This window comes from Nerophis ophidion, linkage group LG19 (assembly GCF_033978795.1).
Source record: "Nerophis ophidion isolate RoL-2023_Sa linkage group LG19, RoL_Noph_v1.0, whole genome shotgun sequence".
Taxonomy (NCBI): Eukaryota; Metazoa; Chordata; class Actinopteri; order Syngnathiformes; family Syngnathidae; genus Nerophis; species Nerophis ophidion.
In genome coordinates, this window is record NC_084629.1 from 48794967 (window position 1) to 48801797 (window position 6831).

The window sequence follows — 6831 nt, forward strand, 5'->3', positions numbered from 1 at the left end:
TTTATAAATTTCCACAATTACAAACAGTAAGTCCAACAACAATATAAAACATTACAAAACATTATAAAAACAGTCCAAACAGCGCCAGGGCGTTGTAAATTCAAAATAACAAAAATAGAATACAAAGAAATGAATACATAATAAACAAAGTACAAAGCCATAGGCTCATTCAGATTAATCAAATAACTTAAATTTGGAACACAGCATCATCGTTTTTAACTTTCTTTCAAACCTGTCTCTGCCTGCGTCACACAAGTGACGTCACTGCTGGAGAGCCATATAGCACACCGTGATTGGTGGATTCCTTCAGCTCCGCCCACAACGCCGTCAAGCACCATTCATATCAAACTCTCACTAACATTCAACTTTCATATTAGCGTGGGAGCCGCAAAATAAGATCTCACGTGTCTGAGACCCTGGTCTAATATATATATAGATGTGTCAGAAGTGCTACTGACACTTTGATCATGTTTGCTTTTCCTGTCTTTCAAATCACTTCCTGTCCTGCTGCTCTTATTTTCTTACTGTTTCCTGTTTGCTCTCTGTCTTTTGTGGCACCTTTACTCTCTGCTCCGTGTCTGCACACCTGTTCCTCGTTTAATTAGGTGTATTTAGTTCCACCTGAGTCCCTCCTTCACTGCTTCATCATTATTCTTTTTTGACGGATGTGGATCGGACGGGTTTTATTCGCAGTGAGTAATACTTTGCTCTTTTACACTGGCGTTCTATTGTTTGTCTTCATGGTTCTGCCGTGTGCTTTATTGCTGCTTTAAAGTTGTGTTTGTGTTGCTGTGACAGTTTGCTCTTTTACACTGGCGTTCTATTGTTTGTCTTGATGCTTCTACTGTGTGCTTTATTGCTGCTTGAAAATTGTTTGATTCGCACTGCACGTGCACATGTGTTAGGAACACAACATGTAGAAACACACATTTAGTGACAAACATGCACATATGTTAGGAACACAACATGTAGAAACACACATTTAGTGACAAACATGCACATGTGTTAGGAACACAACATGTAGAAACACACATTTAGTGACAAACATGCACATGTGTTAGGAACACAACATGTAGAAACACACATTTAGTGACAAACATGCACATGTGTTAGGAACACAACATGTAGAAACACACATTTAGTGACAAACATGCACATATGTTAGGAACACAACATGTAGAAACAAGACACATTTAGTTGCTGACAAGCTGTCAGTCACCATGGCTCTCAACTGCTGGCTAAGAGAGTCAAGGTGTGGCTGAGTGTTTGCTACAGGTGAACACACCTGTCCTCACTGATTAGTGTTTGCTACAGGTGAACACACCTGCCCTCACTGATTAGTGTTTGCTACAGGTGAACACACCTGCCCTCACTGATTAGTGTTTGCTACAGGTGAACACACCTGCCCTCACTGATTAGTGTTTGCTACAGGTGAACACACCTGCCCTCACTGATTAGTGTTTGCTACAGGTGAACACACCTGTCCTCACTGATTAGTGTTTGCTACAGGTGAACACACCTGCCTTCACTGATTTGGTCCAACTATGGTTGTCAAAAGCTGGGTGTTTAGAAGGACATTTCAAAGTTGGGATCTCCAAGCTCAAAAGTCCGCTGTGAATACTTTTACACTTGTGATGCTTTAAGGTGTATTTACATAAAGTTGTCAGCTCTCCATGCATCACCAAACATCTGCAGAGATGTTGGTGCTGGCTTTCTTCTTCTTGTTGTTGTTGTTGTTCACCTTTGACATTTTGGGGTTTAAATAAATGTTAAAGTTTTAAACTGCATGTTTTGCCGTCGTTGGTTTGAAAGTCCAGTTTACACTGCTTACATGACCTTCACCCAAGGCGGGGTGTGATAGTTGCTGCTTTTTGGTGTGTGTGTGTGTGTGTGTGTGTGGGCTTTATAGATTTCGATATTTATTAGTAGGGGTGTGGAAAAAAAATCAATTCGAATTAGAATCACGATTTTCATATTGTGCAATTCAGAATCAATTCTCATTTTAAGAAAAATCTACTAAAAAAAGAAAAAAATATATTTTTTAAATTAATCAACCCAACAAACCACTACACAGCAATACCATAACAATGCAATCCAATTCCAAAAGCAAAGCTGAGCCAGCAACACTCAGAACTGCAATAAACAGAACAATTGAGAGGAGACACAAACACCACACAGAACAAAACAAAAGTAGTGAAACAAAAATGATTAACAGTATCAATATTATGATTTCAGCAAAGCAGTGATTAAAAATCCCTCATTGACATTATCATTAGACATTTATAAAAATAATCAAAAAGAACAATAGTGTCACAGTGGCTTACACTTGCATGGCATCTCATAAGCTGGACAACACAATCCAATGTTGTCCAATGTTTGCACAAAGATAAAATAAGTCATGTTTTTGGTACGTTTAACAGTTCAAACAAATTTACATTATTGCAATCAGTTGATAAAACATTGTCCTTTACAATTATAAAAGCTTTTTTTAAAAATCTACTACTCTGCTAGCATGTCAGCAGACTGGGGTAGATCCTGCTGAAATCTATGTATTGAATGAATACACAATCCTTTTCAATTGGAAAAATATTGTTGTGAATTCAGAATCGCGTTGAATAGAAAAATTTGAATTATAATCGAATTGCGACCCTAAATCGATATTGAATCGTGGGACACCCAAAGTCAATGTTCTTTTGGTTTATTTTGTGGACTGCGTGGTTGGTAGAGTGACCGTGCCAGCAACCTGTGGATACCTCCAATCCACTTTATTTACCGTATATAGCACATTTAAACAAAATGTTTCCAAAGTGCGGCACAACAATATTACAAACATTCAAATACTATCTTAAGCTCCACCAATGACTAAATAAAAATGAATAATAATAAATATATACATAGAATAGAATGTACTTTATTGATCCTTGGGGGAAATTCAACACCACAGTTCGCTCACAATGAGATATATATATATATATATATATATATATATATATATATATATATATATATATATATATATATATCTCATTGTGAGCGAATTGTGGTGTTGAATTTCCCCCAAGGATCAATAAAGTACATTCTATTCTATGTATATATTTTCCCACTAAAGGAATAAATGTTTTGCTATGTCATTTTCAATACAATGCAACTGTAAAAAATGTTCAAAACATCGGAGGCTAGCAATTTGTGTTTTGTGGTAGTGTGCTTACAATTATGCTTCATAAAACTTTCTGAATTGTAAACTTAAAGGATTATATTTTCTGACCACACAACTCACGTAGTGTTAAAAGCCAAAGAATAAAAATGGGTCTTAAGACGAGACTTAAAACACTCCACATCGGGAGCAGTTTGAGTATGGAGGGGCACAGTGTTCCACAGCTTAGGGCCGACCACAGAGAAGGTCCTGTCTCCCCTAGTTTTAATTCCTGGTTCAATTCCCACCTTCTATTGACCTCGTCTTGTACGTTGTGTCCTTGAGCAAGACGCTTCACTCTTGTTCCTGACGGTCGTCGACAAGGCTAATGTTGGTTTGGCGTTGGTAGTCTGAGGCCAATGTTCAAGTACCAATAATTGTCACACACTAGGTGTGGCAAAATTATCTGCATTTGACTCCTCACCCTGGATCACTTCCTGGGAGGTGAGGGGAGCAGTGAGCAGCAGTGGTGGCTGAGCTCGGGAATAAATTTGGGTGATTAAACCCCCAATTACAAGCCTTGATTCTGAGTGCCAAGCAGGGAGGTAATGGCTCCTATTTTTATAGTCTTTGGTATGACTCAGGCGGGGTTTGAACTCCAAACCTACCCATCTCAGGGCGGACTAATCTGTTTGGCGTTGGTCGTGTGCGACGCCAATGTTTATGTATGTTGCGTTTTATGCTCTTTTACAGGCCTGACATGTATGTATTTATGCTCGTATACAGGCCCGGCATGTATGTATTGTTTATGCTCGTATGCAGGCGCGGCCTGTATGTATTATTCATGGTCATTTACAGGCGCGGCATGTATGTATTATTCATGGTCATTTACAGGCCCGACATGTATGTATTGTTTATGGTCATTTACAGGCCCCGGCATGTATGAATGTGTGTATTGTTTATGCTCATTTACATGCTTGACATGTATTGTTGATGCTCATTGACAGGCTTGACATGTTTGTATGTCATGTCAAGCATGTCAATAAGCATTAACAACACATACATGCATGTGGAGTCTGTCAATGAGCATTAACAATACATACATGCATACGTGTGGAGCATGTCAATGAGCATTTATAATACATATGTGTGGAGCATGTCAATGAGCATTTATAATACATACGTGTGGAGCCTGTCAATGAGTATTAACAATACATACATGTGGAGCATGTCAATGAGTATTAACAATACATAGGCTGAGATAAAGATACATTTCATGAAGGCATCTTGTGAATGTCAACATAGATAGTACTTTATTGATTCCTTCAGGAAAATTAAAATTCCAGCAGCAGTGTACAGAGTTGAGATCAATTTAAATAAAAGTAAATAATGGGGGTTTAAATGGAAACACAATAGAGAAATATTAAAATAAGAATAGAAAATAAAAAGCAACAATGGGGGGGGGAAAAAATATATATAGATAACAGTAAAATAAGAATATAACAAGACAAAGTAGGCAGTAGTGACCATGTTATGAAAATGTAATGCACATGACCAAAGTAGGGTTAGAGAAAGAAAGAAGGGTGGGCGTAGCATTTTCATTTTGTGATGTTAAGTTGGTTCTGTGATGAGGTGGTGACTTGTCCAGGGTGTACACCGCCTTCCGGCCTGATTGTAGCTGAGATAGGTATCCATGACCCCAAAGGAAATAAGTGGTAGGAAATGGATGGATGAATGAAGGTGGGGCTGAGTGTTTGCTACAGGTGAACACACCTGCCCTCACTGATTTGGCCCTACTATGGTTGTCAAAAGTAGGGTGTTGGGACATTTCAAAGTTGTGATCTCCAAGCTGAAAAGAACGCTGTGAATATTTTTGCACTTGTGATGCTTTATGTAAGATGTATTTACAAAAGGTTCTTAGCTCTCCATGCATCACCAAACACATCTGCAGAGATGTTGGTGCTGGCTTTCTTCTTGTTCATCTTTTGACATTTTGGGGTTTAAATAAATGTTGTGCCATCCTTGGTTTGAAAGTCTGGTTTACAATAGTTACATTACCTTCACCCGAGGCGGTGGGGGGGGGTGATAGTTGCTGCTTGTGTGTGTGTGTGTGTGTGTGTGTGTGTGTGTGTGTGTGTGTGTGTGTGTGTGTGTGGCCGGCCAATGTTAGATGTATTGGGTATCTGGGGAAATAAGAGGTTGGCATCACTAACATAGCCCTGTGCTGGTTTACGTCCTCCATCAACAACGGAACCTTCTCTGTGAAAAGAGCCAAACATTCCTCCCGCTGTGCCAACCTCACCTGTGGGGTCCCTAGGGCTCAATACTGGGTTCCATCCTGTTCTCCATCTACATGCTCTCCCTCAGCCAAGTCATTCATCGCCTTAAAATTTCCTTTCATTTCTACACTGATGATACTAAATCTATCTTCCACTCAAGACAGACGATCCCTCTGGACTGGACCATTTGAAGGACTGCTTGCAGGACATACAAGAGTGGATGTCAAAATTTCCTGCAGCTCAATGACAGAGTGAAATTCTTCTGTTCGGGAACTCCAACCCCCCAACTGTGCACAATAGCCAAGATCAAGTATGTCCTCTCCCCCAGTGACTTAGAGGGTCGTGTTCATGCTCATCTTCTGCAGACTGGACTAATGGAATGCCCTCTATGCTGGGGTCACTGACAAGACCATATATAGCATGCAGTTGGTACAAAATGCTGGTGACAGGCACAAAAATGAGGGAACACATTTCTCCCATCCTCTCCTCCCTTCACTGGCTCCTGGTGAAGCACAGAGTGAAATTTAAGATCCTTACGTATGTCTTCAAAGCGCTCCGTGGTCTTACCCCAGCTTACATCAAACATCTCCTGGACCAACCTATCAGCTCCAGGCTTGGTCGTTGCCTCAGATCTGACAACCAGATGACCTTGAAGGTCCCACAGTCAAACCTAGTGACAAAGAGAGACTGTGCATTTTCAATGATGGTACCTGGCCTATGGAATAAACTCCCCCTGAAAGTCAAGTCCGCCACCACTCTGGACACTTTTAGAGCACAGCTTAAAACTCACCTCTTTGCCGCAAATGACTTGATTTGTGTTCATGTGTCTTAAATGTTTGTTCTAAATTCCTTTTGTGTCCCTGTTTTTTTTTTTTTGTTTCTCCACTCAGGCTGCACCCCAGGCTGATGTAATGGTTCCTTGTGTGGGTGCAATAATTGAAAATAACTAAACTTTTTTTTGTTTCTTCAAGGTCAATTTTGTGGAGTCTGGTCTACAATACAAAGTCTATGTATATTTTCTTTTTTTTTAATCTTTTTTTTTTTATCTTCAAGGTCAATTTTGGGGGTCTAGTCATCTACAATACAACGTCAAAATGTATTTCATTTGTCATGGTTTTTGTTATCTACAAGGTCAATTTTAAGGAGTCTGTTCATCTACAGTGCAAGGTAAATTTGTATTTTGTCATGGTTTTTAACTACAAGGTCAGTATGTAATTAACTTGTGTCACTGTTTTTGTTTCCTCATGGTTTTTGATATCTACAATACAAGGTAAATGTATTTTTTTGTAATGGTTTTTATCTTAGAAGTCAATTTTGTGGGGTCTAGTCATCTACAATACAGGGTCAGTATGTATTTAACCTGTGTTATGGTTTTTAACTACAAGGTCAGTACGTATTTAACCTGTGTCACTGTTTCCT

General features: G+C 39.3%; 1 long non-coding RNA gene across 1 annotated transcript; it reads left to right on the forward strand.

Annotated features, from left to right (window-relative positions):
* The first annotated feature begins 561 nt into the window (after positions 1-561).
* LOC133537814 (uncharacterized) lies at positions 562-6291 on the forward strand. The gene is made up of 2 exons (XR_009802851.1): positions 562-692; positions 5403-6291. It is a non-coding gene; the product is annotated as an uncharacterized LOC133537814 (long non-coding RNA).
* The last annotated feature ends 540 nt before the right edge of the window (positions 6292-6831 follow it).